This window comes from Dasypus novemcinctus, chromosome 12 (genome assembly GCF_030445035.2).
Source record: "Dasypus novemcinctus isolate mDasNov1 chromosome 12, mDasNov1.1.hap2, whole genome shotgun sequence".
Lineage (NCBI taxonomy): Eukaryota > Metazoa > Chordata > Mammalia > Cingulata > Dasypodidae > Dasypus > Dasypus novemcinctus.
In genome coordinates this window covers 6,065,707-6,080,434 of record NC_080684.1, presented here as the reverse complement: position 1 = coordinate 6,080,434, position 14,728 = coordinate 6,065,707, and the positions used below count along the sequence as shown (strand labels likewise).

The 14,728-nt window shown below is 43.2% G+C and overlaps 1 long non-coding RNA gene across 1 annotated transcript in view; it reads left to right on the top strand.

The window, feature by feature from the left end:
• The first annotated feature begins 2,968 nt into the window (after window positions 1–2,968).
• The window catches only part of LOC131280549 (uncharacterized), a 79,607-nt gene continuing 67,847 nt past the window's right edge, over window positions 2,969–14,728 (top strand). The window contains exons 1-3 of the long non-coding RNA XR_009188163.1: window positions 2,969–3,033; window positions 3,473–3,568; window positions 4,538–4,710. This is a non-coding gene — a long non-coding RNA (uncharacterized lncRNA). The remainder of the gene's footprint in view (window positions 3,034–3,472; window positions 3,569–4,537; window positions 4,711–14,728) is intronic.

Here is a 14,728-nt window from a genome sequence, read left to right as displayed (position 1 = left end):
GGCTCCTGGGGAAGGGCTCCTGGGAGGCCCAGGGGGAGCGTGAGTGACCCCCGGTGCCTGCAGGGAGCACAGTGAGTGGGGCCCTCGCGGGAGGGGCCTCTGGGTGCAGGTTTGTGCCCGGCCTGGGAGCTTTGCAGGGACCACCACAGTTTGCGTCTAAAAGTGTGTATCTGGCCCCAGAGGTCTGCAGGTGTGGTTCCTCCTGCTCTCAGGCATTTGTGTTCTTTGGGTCACAACCCTGGTGAGTTTCTTGAGCCTTTCCTTGTCTGTGTGTCCTGTTTTACTGCTTTCTGCTTTCTGGATTCCACAGGGCAGGTGAGGGCTGGGTTCTAGGGCCCACACCGCTGTGTCCCCTTCTGGCTGTGGCTGCACTGGAGCCCCTGGACAGCCTCAGGCTTGGCTTTCCTCAGGGCTCCCCTTGGTCCCAGGACACTCTTTCCTTTTGGTAGTGGTGACAAGTTTTCTTAGAAGTGTGGTTTCCTGGAGTAACGCTGAGTTCGTGAGCTCTTTCTAAGGTGATAGCTTGCTAGGGCCGGAGGAGGGCAGCTGGCCAGTGGGGGCCACTGGATTTGGGTGCCTGCTAGGACCCTCTGCACAGCCTGGGAAAGGGCGCCTGCTGGTCAGGCCGCCTGCCCGAGGCTGCTGTGGGAGCCCAGGGGTGTGCTGAGCATTTCCAGGAGCTCCAGGAGCCTCTCCTTGGCGGAGGGGGGGGGGGGGATGACCTGGGTGCCTTGGGGACACCATTGTCGCCCTGCTTTGTCTGCCAGGAGCAGTCAGCCAGCTGGCCTTAAAGGAGCCTGGCTGCAGAGGACGCCTCTGTGCTTACTGTTCTCGGCCTCTTAGAAGAGTTGGTCCCGTTGTAGGGAAGCAGCTCAGGGCTGTGGAGCCGCTGCTCTCACTCAGGACAGATGGCTGGACCTTCTCAGCCCACCCCCTTCTCTTGTCCCCTGCACTTCCCCCTGCACTTCTGAAGGTGGTTTTCACAGGGTTGCCTCCTGGAAGGGGAGCCAGGCAGGGCTGCTGGGGCCCTGTCACTTCCATGCAGATGACCACGCTGTTCTCCTAGTGCCCTGTCGCTCAGCAGATCCTAAGTGTGACGAGGAAGAATACAGTGTGCTCTCAGTGGGAAAATCCAGGAAGGTTTTACAAGAAAAGCTTAGCAATGAAATCTTTGGATGAGGATTAGCAGTCCTTTCTTTTTTTTTAACAAATTAATTTTATTGATACATGTATGTTTTTAACAATTCAGTTTTATTGATATTAATAAAGCATAGAATTCATTCAGAGTGTACAATGCATGGTATTTAGTATAATCACATGGATGTGCATTCATTGCCTCTGTCATCATTAGAATATTTTCGTTATTTCAGTAGTAAGAAATATAAACTAATGAGAAAATTCTTCACACTTCTCTATCTGTTTCCCTGCTGGATATAGCTTCCATTTTTGGCTGCTCTAGCACAATTATTTATGTATTAAGCAGTTTTATTGAGATATATTCACATACAAATATAAACCATCCAAAGTGTGTAATCAGTGGCTTTTAGTATAATCACAGTGTTGTGCATTCATCATTATAAATTTTTTTAGAATCTTTTTCAGTACTTTAAAAAGAAAAACCTCAAGCCCGTGATTTATTAATATTTTGTAGTGTTAACATACATTTGTTCATTTTCAAAGATTGCAGTGATATATGCAGTTTTATCCACATTCATATTTCACACGTGATTTTTACTATGCTAAAAAATAACCTTTTGGTTACTCTATCTCTATTTTGTTACCTCTTTTTCTTGAGGAACAGATCACATTTTAAAGTCCCCAAACTCAACTCTTCAGTGTAACCTCATCTATTTTCTTTTTCTTTTGTGCATTTAATAATTGAATATATAAACAACTTAAAGAGAAGAAAACACTTGAGTAAAAACAATACAATTATAAATTGAATATATTGGGTATATGATAAATTTTTTCCAATCATACATTCTATTACACGATATATTTGGTTCATAGTAACACAACCATATAGTATTTGATCTTTTGTGTCTGGCTTGCTTCCCTCAACATAATGTCTCCTAGATTCATCCATGGTGTCATGGGCTTTATGACTTCATTTCTTTTTACTGCTGCGTAATGTTCCTTCATGTGAATACACCGCAGTACGTTTATCCATTCATCAACGGATGGACACATGGGGTGTTCCCAACTTTCGGCAATAGCGAATGATACTGCTTTGAACATGGGTGTGCTGATGTCCGTTTGTGTCCCTGCTATCAGGGCTGTATACCCAGTAGTGATATTGCAGTGTCATGTGGCAAGTTTATCTTTAACTTCTTTAGTAACTGCCAAACAGTCCTCCACAGGGGCTGTACCACTCTGCTTTCCCACCCACAGTGAGTTAATGTTCCTGTCTCTCCACGTCCTCTCCAGCACTGTGGTTCTCTGTCTGTGGCAGGATCACGGGAGTGGGATGTCAGGGACGGGATAACATGGGAGGAAGCCCACCTCGCGTCCATATAAGGCACATAAATGTACGTTCGTGGGGCATCGCCACGGTGGATGGAGATTCAGACAGTAACCGAAGGAATGTCAAATTCCCATCCTGGGGAGCTCTGCCACATTCTCTAAGACGTCAGCAAGAATCCCCCTAGTACAGGGCCAATGACTAGTGGAGGAGGGTGGTCTACTGATGGACACTTGATTTCGATGACTGTGTGTGCTTATGAACTTTCACACTTGAAATTGAAACTTGGCCTTCTATTATAGGGTGCCTAAGATTTGCCTCGTGGAGCCTCCTTGTTCCTCAAATGTGGTCTCTCTCTAAGCCAAACTTAGCCTATAAATACATTATCTGTCCCCCAGTGTGGGACATGACTCCAGGGTATGAGACTCCCTGGCACGGAGGGATTACTGCCAAGCACTAACTAGCAATGCAACTGGAAAAAGACCTTGACCAAAATGAGGAAAGAATAAAGACAAATCAATTATGCGGCTAAGAGACTTCAAAGGGAGGTGAGCCCAGAGGTCATCCCAGAGGTAATGCTTCTGCGTGTCCCAGCAGGGTCTCTTTCACTGCCAGAGTCTATACTACCCCATGTAGCTGGTCTCCTGAGTGTTCCAGAAGCATCCAGACACTTGAGTCAGGGCAGACAGCTCAGGAGTTTGGTGCCTGTCCAGTGGTCCCTACTTTGGAATTTATGGTCCCCTAGAGTGACTGAATTGGGCTCAGTTGTTGTTTCCCCACACATGGCTCTTCTGACCTTCTATTTATATCTGTAATTGGCACTGAAGTTAGTCCTGTAGAGGCCTGCGTGTCCTCCAGGTAGGTTGTAGACAGGCCTGGTGGGCTGCTTCCAAGGGCAGCGTGGTGGGGAGGTGCCTGAGATTAGATAGGTAGAGGTGCGGATCTATTTATGAATGCACCGCCTTTTGTTATCCATGCTCCAGCTCATAGATGTGTATTTTTTTTTTCCAGTTTTGGCTGCCGTACACTTGCTCTAGGAATTATTGAACGGAAACAATTTCATTTGTTTTGGAAAGACTTTTTGGAGCAGAGTCAGGATGAATTATGGTAAGTTTACATTTTTAAGAAACTGACAAAATGTTTCCCAAAGTGGCAGCACCATTTTGCATTGTCACCAGAAATGTGTGAGGGCTCCAGTTTTTCCACCTTTTCTTTAATGGTTGGTATTATGTCTCTTGATTTTAACCATTTTATTATGTATAGCAGATTTTAGCATGTATTTCCCTAGTGATGAAAAGAATCATACGTTTCTTCTTTGGTAAATGTGTATTCTCATATTTCTCCCATTTTTAAGTGCTGTTTTGTTGCACCATAACCTGAAATCTGCCCACTTCCCTAGCAACAGCTAACAGCACAAAACCACAAGTCCGCCCACAAGTTTCTGCCAATCCCCTGCCGCCCCGTAGCCCTCCCTCCTCCTGCTCTACCCCGCCCTCCTCATTCTCTATATAACCCACTGCACTTCCTTAATAAAACGGACTTGCGCAGAGACCTGGTCTCCACGGCATTCTTCCTCCCCTCGCCGTGCGTCCTCCACGCCTGAGAGCCCCTCTGATGCTGTCTGCCCTAGCATCAGACGCCACTGCGGTCTAGTCTGACCCCTCCAAACCCCCCTGTCAGCATCGGGGTGCAAGCCGCCCCAGCCGCACTATTTGCCTTTTTTTTAAAAAAGCATACAGTTCATCCACAGTGCGCAGTCAGTGGTATTTGGCACAATCGCAAAGTCGTGGGTTGATCACCTCAGTCATCATTAGAGCATTTTCGTTAGTTCAATAATAATAAATGAAAAAAACAACTAGTAAAATACATCACCTCTTGATCTCTCTGTGCTTCCCCTGCTGTCCGCAGATCCCATTTCTAGGTATTTTTGCACAAATACTTTTTTTCCCTCTATACGTTGATTTATAGTGACATGTTACGTAGATGGAATCATACGTTATGTTACACAGTGCAATTAGGTGAGAGTAGTGCAAGCCTCCTGTATTTGTCCTTTTGTGTCTGGCTTGCTTCACTCAGCATCCCGTCCTCCAGTTCATCCATGTTGTCATCGGGTTCACGACTTGACTTCTTCACACCCCGGCACGATGTTCCTCCGTGTGAATACAGCACAGTGTGTTTCTCCAGTCACCGGCTGATGGACACCCGGGCTGTTTCCGGCTTCTGGCAGTTGGGATAACGGCACTCTGAAGGTAGGTGTGCAGGTGTCTGACATGTCAGTGCTCTCAGTTCTCCTGGGAATATGCCCAGTAGTGCTGTTGCAGGGTCCCGTGGCAAGTCTATATTCAGCTTCTTTAGGAACTGCCCGACAGTCCTCCACCGTGGCTGTGGCCTTCTGCATTCCCACCAACAGTGAATAAGTGTTCCTGTCTTTCCACATCCTCTCAAACACTTGTAGTCCTCTGACTTTTTCATAGTGGCCATTCTGATAGCCGTGAAATCATATCTCTTTTGATTTGCATTTCTCTAATCATTAATGATGTTGAATATTTTTTCATGTGTTTTTTTGCCTTTTGTATTTCTTCTTTGGACAAATGTCTACTCATGTCTTTTCCCATTTTGTAATTGGGTCGTTTGTCTCTTTATTGTTGAGTTGTTACATCTCTCTATATATCCTCTATATTAATCCCTAATTCGACATGTGATGTCTAAGTGTTTTCTCCCATTGAATTGGCTGCCTTTTCCCCCTTTTGACAAAGTCCTGGGACGTGCAAAAGTGTTTAATTTTCAGGAGGTCCCATTTATCTAATTTTTCTTTTGTTGTTTGTGCTTTGGGTGTAAGGTCCAAGAAACCACCAAGAAACCACCACATACAAGGTCTTTGAGGCATTTCTCTACATTTTCTTCTAGTAGTTTTATGGTACTTGGTTTGTTTTTTTTTTTACATAGACAATAAATGTATAATAGTTGTGAACTTAAAAAACAAACATATACCATCTCACTCTACCACCAATAACTTGCACTGTTTTTAAACCTTTTAAACTAATGATTAAAGAACATTGTCAAAATATTACTACTATACAAAGTATTTTTCCTCTAACCAATCCAGTTATTATCTTTATATCATTTATAAATGAACATACATAAACAAGTGTATAGTAAAAGTTGTGAACTTACAAAGCAAAGATGCATAACGTCATACAGGGGTCCCAAACATCAACCCTCCACCAAAACCTTGTATTGTCATGACTCGTTTGTTGCAAACTGTGAAAGAACACTATCAAAATCTTACTACTAATCATAGTTCTTATCTTAAATTTGGTGTGTTTTTTGCCCAGACCACCGTATTATTTTTTAAATATGTATATTTTTATGACAAAAGTTGTAAACTTAGAAAACAATTATGCACATGTGCAGAAATCTGATTATTGCCATGTCCATAGCGTACATTTGGCTCACTTTTTCCATACTGCCGCAGTATGAACATAGTACATCTTTTGCATAGATGTAAGAATATTATATTATTACTACTAATCACAGTCCATAGGTCCCTCCAGCTGTATTTTTCCCATGCTTCTCCACATTCCCAACACCCTGCAGTGGTAATATACATTTGTTGCAGCTCACAAGGCACTCTTGCATCTGTACCATCAACCACAATTCTCACCCACCTCTTGGTTTACTGTGCTATCCAGTTCCTAGATTATTCTCAAGCATTCTGTCAGGTGGCATTTACATAACTAGACTATCATTTTCAGTCACATCCCCATTTATAAAGCAGCTGTTACTCACTGTGTGTTACCATCCACTCTATACATTTCCACACTTTTACAGCAAAGCTAAATAAAACTTCTACATACATTAAACATCAATAGTCCACTCAGTTCCTCTCTTTTCTCCTTCAAGAATCCACCAGCTACCACTAGGTCTTGAAGATATTTTCCAATAATTTCTTCTAGAAGTTTTATGGTTCTTGTTTTTATTTTTAGTTTTTTGATCCATTTTGAGTAAATTTTTGGATAAGGTATGAGATAGGTGTCCTCTTTCCTTCTTTAAGCTATAGATGTCCAATTCTTTCAACACCATTTGCTGAATGGATTGTTCTGCCCGAGGTGTGTGATTTGACAGGCTAGTCAACAATCACTTGACCATACCTGTGAGGGTCTGTTTCTGTACCAGAAATTTGGTTCCATTGGTGTATTGTGTCTGTCTTTAGGGCAGTACCATGCTGTTTTTACTACGATAGGTAGGTATTATGATTTAAAGTCTGGAGATGAGGGTTCACTTTTCCTTTTTATGGTGTTTCTGGCTATTCAAGACTCCTTTCCCTTCCATATAAATTGAATGATTGTGTTTTCAATTTTTCCTTTAATGCTGGTGGAATCATTATTGGGATTGCATTAACTCTGTATATCAATTTGAGTAGAACTGATATCTTAATGATATTTAGCCTTCTAATCCATGAGCATGGAGTATGCTTTCAGTTATTTAGGGCTTTTTTGCTTTGTTTTAACTTTGAGTTGCAGTTTTCTGAATACAAGTGCTTTTCATCATTGGCTAAGTTTATTCCTATTTTAGTTTTATCTGTCGTAGATTATTTTCCCTATTTTTTTTGACACTCTTGGTTACTTTTTTTGATATAATCTTCATTTCTAGTCTCTCTTCCAGGCCTCTGTCTCCTGTCTTTCCTTTTGCACACCCTTTAGTATTTCCTGAAATTCTAGTCTCTTGCTTAGACATTCACTCAGTTTCTGTTTATCTGTGAATATTCTAATTTCACCTTCCATTTTGAAAGACAGTCTTGCTGGATATAAGATTCTTGGCTGGAAGTTTTTCTCTTGTAGTATCTTAAATATATCGGACCACTGTCTTCTTGCCTCCGTGGTTTCTGGTGAGAAATTCGTACTTAATCTTATTGACTATCCCTTATATGTTATGCATTGCTTTTCTTTTGCTGCTCTCAGCATTCTCTCCTTGTCTTTGGCCTTTTACATTCTGATGAGTATGTGTCTGAGTTGGTCTATTTGGATTTTTTGGGATGGGAGTATGTTGTACTTCTTGGACAGGGTTACCGATGTTCTTCAATAGGGTTGGGGAATTTTCTACTATTATTTGTTTAAATAGTCCTTCTGCCCCTTTTCCCTTCCCTTCTCCTTCTGGGATACCCATGACACATATGTTTGCATGCCTTTTGCTGTAATTTAGTTCCCTGAGACCTTGTTCAATTTTTTCCATTGTTTTCAACTCTTCTTTTTTATGTTCACTTTCAGAGGCCATATCTTCAAGCTCACCAGTCCTTTCTTCTGCCTCCTCAAACCTGCTATTATATGATTCCAATGTTTTTTTAATGTCACTGATTGCACCTTTCATTCCCAGCAGATCTGGTATTTTTCTGTGTATGCATTCAAAGTCTTCTTTGTGCTCCTCCAATGTCGTCTTAATAGCCTTAATCTCTTTAGCTATCTCATTGAATTTATTAAGGAGATTTGTTGGAACATGTATAATTATTTGTCTCAACTCCTTTATGTCATCTGGAGGCTTATCTTGTTCTTTTAACTGGGCCGTAGCTTCCTGTTTGTTGGTGTGGATTGTAATTTTTTGTTGGTGTCTTCACATCTGGCTTCCTAGAGTATTTATTCTGGGTGTAATCTTTCTCTTTAGTTTAGGGCTTCCTATCCTTCCTCCCTTGCTGATTGTGCAGTACGAGCCAAGCATGTAGTTGGTGCTGTATGCTATAGAGGGTTAAGTCCCCTTTATTGCGCCAGGGACCAATGAAGCTTCTTCCAACTTTCTCCTTTGCCAGGGGTAGGGACAGAGCCACAGCTATGTGGAATAATCCACGTGCAGGCCTAGACTGTAGTTTCCCAGAGAGACTGATGGAGCCTCACATCCCTTTCTCCCCTTCCTGGGGCAGGGATGGAGCTGCAGGTGTGGGCAGCAGTCTTTGCAGTGCGGGTCCAAGGTGACCGCAGTGGCCCTGGTAGACTTCTGATTTTCAGTCTGTGCCAGCCAAAGTTCCCTGCAGTTACCTGTACAGGCTGGTGCAGGGCTCCTCAGTGTCCTCCCTGCCAGAGGCAGCGCTGAAGCCTAGGCAGGCTGCAGGCTGATCTGCGGGAAAGAAACTGGTTCCTGCCCACACTGAGAGTTTCAATCAGCCCGGCTTCCCTCAGGCTGGGGGTGGAGTCAGAATGGCGCCTACTGGCCTGTTTCTGACTTGGGCTGGTTCTCAAACCCCTGTTGCCAGGGTTATCTCTTAGCCAGCCAAGTCCCCCATCAGTAGCTGAAATAGGCAGCCAACTGTCTTCTCCTTCCATGATTCTGGGAAATGGAGCTTCCAATTCCTGTCACAGAGCAGCTCCTGGGGCGGCTTGGGCCGCCAGAGTAGGATGATCACCGGCCTCCCTGGCTTGGCCGGTAATTTCCCAGAGAGCTGGCTCAGGTCCCCGCAGCTTCCTCCCTGCTGGCTGTTGGTGGCACTGGGGCCTAGACTGGAGCTGCAATGTGATCTTGGTGGGAAGAAGCCGGTCCCCGCCAGCACTGGGATCCTCAGTCCACCCCGCTTCCTCTCGTGAAAGGCGTGGAGTTAAGATGGCAGCTCCCGGCCTCTTTCTGACTTGGACAGGCTCAAACTTCTTCTCAGGATTATACTGTAGCCCGCTGAATTTCCTCTTCAGCAGCTGAAGTTGGTGCCCATCCATCTCTTCCTCACCGGTTTTGGGAAGTGGAGCTTTGAATCCAGCCTCAGAGCAGCTCCCGAGGTGGCTTGTGCCTCCAGTGGAGGATGGGCACCGGCCTCCAGGGCGTGGAGCCTTTACTTACGAGTCTTCTCTGCAGATAGTCATCTCCTTCCACTCTCCCAAGGATGTTGCAGGAAGCTCTTCTGGCGTCCTGGAGCCCCCAAACGATGCTTCAGCTGGCTCAGAGAGCTCTGGGTGTTTGCTACCTGCCCTGCAGCAGGAGCGGACTGTAGGAGCTCCTTACTCCTCTGCCATCTTCCTGGTTCTCTGGTACTTATTTGATATTTGGGTGTTTGATCCATTTTGAGTTGATTCTTGTATAGAGAGTGAGATAGGGGTCTTCTTTAATTCTTTTGGTTATTTATAACCTGTTCTGTAGGAATTCGTTGAAGAGTTTGTTTTTTTCCCATTAACACAGACTTGGTAGGCTTGTCAAAAACTAGTTAACCATAGAGGTGAGGGTTTATTTCTGTACTCTCAGTCCTTTTCCACTGATTGATGTGTCTCTCTTCATGGGAGTATCATGCTGATTTGTCCACTGTAGCTTTGTAATATGTTTCAAGGTCAGTGAAATTTTTCCTTTGTTGCTCCTCTTTTTTAGAATACTTTTGGCTCCTCGTGTGCACTTTCCCTTCCAAATGATTTGGCAATTGTCTTTCCTATTTCTGTAAAGTAGACTGTTGGAATTCTCATTGGTATGGCAGTGAATATATCAATCAATCTGGGTACGATTCACCTCTTTATGATATTTAGTCTTCCAGTCCATGAACACGGAATGTCTTTCCAATTGTTTCGGTCTTTTTAAATTTCTTTTAGCATTGTTTTGTAATTTTCTCCTTATAGGTCCTGTGCTGCTTTTGTTAAATCGATTGCTAGATGTTGGAGTCTTTTTGTTGCTCTTGTACATGAAATTTTCCCCTGATTTCCTCCTCAGGTTGTGCAGCGCTAGTGTACCTAAACATTGCTGATTTCTCCGTGTCGATCTTGCTGCCTGTCACTGTGCTGAACTCAGTTATTAGCTCAAGTAGCTTCGGTGTAGACATTTCAGAATTTCCTAAATATAAGATCATGCCTTCCGAAAACAGAGTTTTCCTTCCTCTTTTCTTATTTGGATGCCTTTATTTTTTCTCTAGCTGCTCTACCTAGAGCTTCTATTGCAATGTGGAAGATCAATGGTGCTAGTGGACATCCTTGTCTTGTTCCCGGTCTCAGAGAAAAAGCTTTCAGCCATTCCCCCTGGGTACGATGTTAGCTGTGGGTTTTTTCTTATGTGCCTGTTACCATATTCAGGAATTTCCCTTCTACTCATCTGTTTTGAAATGTTTTTATAAGAAACAGTGTTGGATTTTGTCAAATGCTTTTTCTGCCTTGATTGAGACGATCATTTGGTTTTATTTCGTTCACTTTGTTAATGTGGTGTATTACACTGATTGATTTTCTTATGTTGAACCAGCTTTGCCTACCAGGAATAAATCCCATTTGGTTTTGATAGATAAGTCTTTTGATGTGCTGCTGGATTCGATTTATAAATATTTTGTTGATAATTTTTGCATCGATCTTAATTATATAGATTGGTCTGTAATTTTCTTTTCCTTCCAGTGTCTTTGTTTGCTTTGGTATTACGGTGATGTTGGCTTCCTATAATGTGTTGGGTTATTTTCCCTCCTCTTGAATTTTGGGAGGAGTTTAAACAGGATTGGTGTTAATTCTTTTGAAATGTTTGGGAGAATTCACCTGTGAAGCCATATGGTCCTGGAGTTTCCTCTGTTGGAAGATTTTTGAAGACAGATTCAGTGCCTTTAATTGTAATTGGTTTGTTAAGTTCTTATGTTTCTTGTAGTGTCAATGTAGGTTAGGTGCATTTCTAGAACTTTCCCCATTTCATCTAGGTTGTTTAGTTTATTGGCATACAGTTTCTGAGAATATCTTCTTAGGATCCTTTCTAGTTCTTGGGTTGTCCCTTTTCATTTCAAATTGTGTTTATTAGTTTTTTTTTTTCTTTGTTAATCTTGCTAGGAGTTTGTGAATTTTACTAATCTTCTCAAAGAATCTGCTTTTGGTTTTTATTTTCTCTATTTTTGTTCTTCTCAATTTCATTTATTTCTTCTCTAATTGTTATTATTTCTTCTCTTTGAGGATTGGTTTGCTGTTCTTTTTCTAATTTCTCTTTTTGTTCACTTAATTCTTTGAGTTTAGTTCTTTCTTCTTTTTTAATACAGGCTTTTAGGTGTATAAATTTCCCTCTCAAGACTGCCTTTGCTGTATCCCATAAGTTTTGATAAATTGTGATCTCATTTTCATTTGTCTGATTTCACTTGCAATTTCTTCTTTCACCCACTAATTATCTTGGAGTGTGTTGTTAATCCTCCACACATTTGCCAAGTTCCCTTATTCCTGTCTGTTATTTATTTTGTTTCATTCCCCTATGATCTGAGATGATCCTTTATATAATTTCAATCTTTTTATATTCATTGAGAGCTGTATTATGCCCTACCATGTGGTCTATCCTGGAGAAGGATCCTTGGGCACGCGTAAAGAATGTATATCCCAGTGAATTTGAATGCTGCCTTCTTTCTATGTGTGTTAGGTCTAACTCATTGATCGTATTGTTTCAGTTCCCCATTTCCTTATTGGTCTTCTGTCTAGTTCCATCTAATGATGTGAGAAGTGTTTTGAAGTCACCAATGATTATTGTAGAGATGTCTATTTCTCCCTTCAGTTTTCCCAGTGTTTCTTTCATGTATTTTGGGGACCTTGGTTAGGTGCGTAGATATTTATGCCTGTGACATCTTGCTGGTTGATTGTCCCTTTGTTAGTATTTAATGGCCGTGTGTATCTCTTCTAACTTTTTTGCATTTATAGTCTGTTTTGTCCAATATTAGGATAGCTACCCCTGCTCTTTCTGGGTTACTATTTGGATGGAGTATCTTTTTCCAACCTTTCACTTTCAGGTAGTTTGTATCCCAGCATCTAAGGTGGGTCTCTGTTTTGGCATACAGTGTGTTTACGTATTGCTAGGCTGAGCAGCCTTCGTATAAATTTCCCTTGAAGAGTGACACTGATGGAGCACTGAGGGGAGGGTCTAGGACTCTGGGGTGGCAGACGTAATACCACATTTAGGACATGTGATGAGTGGGAGCTGTGAAGGAAAGAGGCTGACATAATGATTTTATGATATTATATGATTTAATGATTCATTATGACCCCTACCCTCAACACAACCAGTACCGACAGCTGCTTATGAAGAAATGGACGGCTTTCTGGTGCTCTTCCTTTTTTCTCTCTAATAACCTGTTTTTAAAAAACATTTATTTTATTTCTTTCTCTCCCCTTCCCTCCCCCCCCCCCATTGTCTCCTGTCTGTGTCCATTCGCTGTGTGTTCTTATGCAGCGGCACTGGCAAACTGCGTCTCTTTTTGTTGCATCATCTTGCTGCGTCAGCTGTCTGTGTGTGTGGTGCCACTTCTTGGTGGGATGCACTTTATTCACGCGGGGTGGCTCTCCTTACGGGGCACACTCCTTGTGTGTGGGGCACCCCTACATGTGGCCCCCCTGCATGCCACAGCACTCTTTGCACGCGGCGGCACTGTGTGTGGGCCAGCTTACCACACTGCTCAGGATGCTCTGGTGATTGAACCCTGGACTCTCCATATGGTAGACGGATGCTCTGTCAGTTGAGACACGTCTGCTTCTTGCCATTATTTTTTCTTAAAGCCACCAGCAACCTTTACCTTTGACTTTAAATTTTAAAAATTTAAGTTTGATTTAAAAAACATACATTTTTTGAGTATATTTTGACATGAAACAGTTATAAAAAATACTCCTTCTAAAAATATAATAAAACCAGTTATATTTATTTTAATTTTAATATTATAAAATAAAAAAAGGAACTTATCCATTCACTCATCCCAAGTGATCACTGCAAGTACATTTTCCTTCAGGCTTTGTTTTTATTGGTATTTTACATACATATTATTACAGAATTTTATATAACCTCAGTTTGGGACAAGGTGCCATGGGGTGACCTGGGCCCTGAACAGGCCTCCACTGGGGCAGAGGGCCCTCAGCACTTGGGCAGCTCCCAGTCGCGCCTGCTGAGTACCCACTAGATAGAAAGCTGGGCCAGAGGAGCTCCCCTGCTTGCATGGGGGGGCACCCCAGAGCGTCTCAGTCTTTATTATGAGTTGCATCGTGGCCTCCACAATGACATGTCAGGTCCTGATCTCCTACACTATGGCTGTGAACTCATTTATGAACATGACCTTCAACGATCCCATTCACGGCAGTGAAGCCAGTCTGCATGAGGGTGGACCTTAACCCAATACGACTGGAGTGCTTATAAGTAGAGGAAATTGGAACCCACTCAGCAGTGGGAGACAGAGAAGAGATGGCCAGGTGGTGGAGGCAGGGATGCAGTTGTGCGTTGCTGGCAACCTGCCACCAGAATGCTGTTGACCATAAAAGTGATCCTGCTGACATGCCGATTTTGGACATCTAGCCTCTCACCCTGCAAGACCATAAATTCCTGTTGTTTAAGGCAGTGAGGCAGTGGTATTTGTTAGAGCAGCCCAGCAAGTGAAGAGTGTTAATGTAACCTTTCCCCTGGAAAGCTTACCCTGAGGCAGTCAAGGCCACCCCAAACTCTCCACCCCTCTCAGTACTTAACTGGTGAAACTCCTTGTTGACCTTAAGGTGATTGGGAGGGCAGGGATCAGTCCTGCAGGACTGATGTTGAACAGTTCCAAGCACACACTTCACCAGAATGCATTGGGAATGGACATGTGGCCTTACAAGCACTAGAGCCCTCTCCTCATCTCTGTTGGCTGAAAGTGACTCTAGTGGCCTGGAGAGTCTGGTACAAGTCCCCAGCTTCCTCCATGTTGGAGTCGTGGCTTGAGCCCAGCCTAGGTCAGCAGTCGCACCTGCATGGAAAGAAGCCTGTCCCTACCTTCACTGTGACTTTAAAGTAGCTCTGCTTCTCTTCCGCTGGAGGCATTGTTTAAATGAAGGCTACCAGTCTCTTTCTGAGTTGTACAGGTCCAATCTTCAGCTGTACTTCATCCAGCCAAATTTACTCATCAGTGACTGAAGTAGGCACCCAATCATTTCTTCCTCCCCTGTTTATTGGAAATGAAGCTTCCAACTCCATCCAGAAAATAGTTCCCAAAGCATCTTGCCCTGCCAGTGGGGAATGGGCACCAGGCTCTGCAGCATGTAGTGCTTTCCTCATGAATCTTCAGTGCAGATATGCAGTCTCCTCCTCCTTTTCTTCCAAGGATCTTGTAGAATGCTCTTCAGGTCTCCTGAGTCCCATAAATAGGTTAAATCACCAGGTAGCTCTGGATGATTCTTAACTGCCCTGAAGGGAACTCCCTACTCTGCCAACATCTTACCCTTCCTACAGTACACGTATTCTCCAGGTTCCCTATTAAGGAAACTAATTAGTACATTTCATGCAACCACTGATTCAGTGATTCCATGAGTGGATATAACTATCAGTACTCTGGTGGAGCATTGGAAACCATCACAGTTG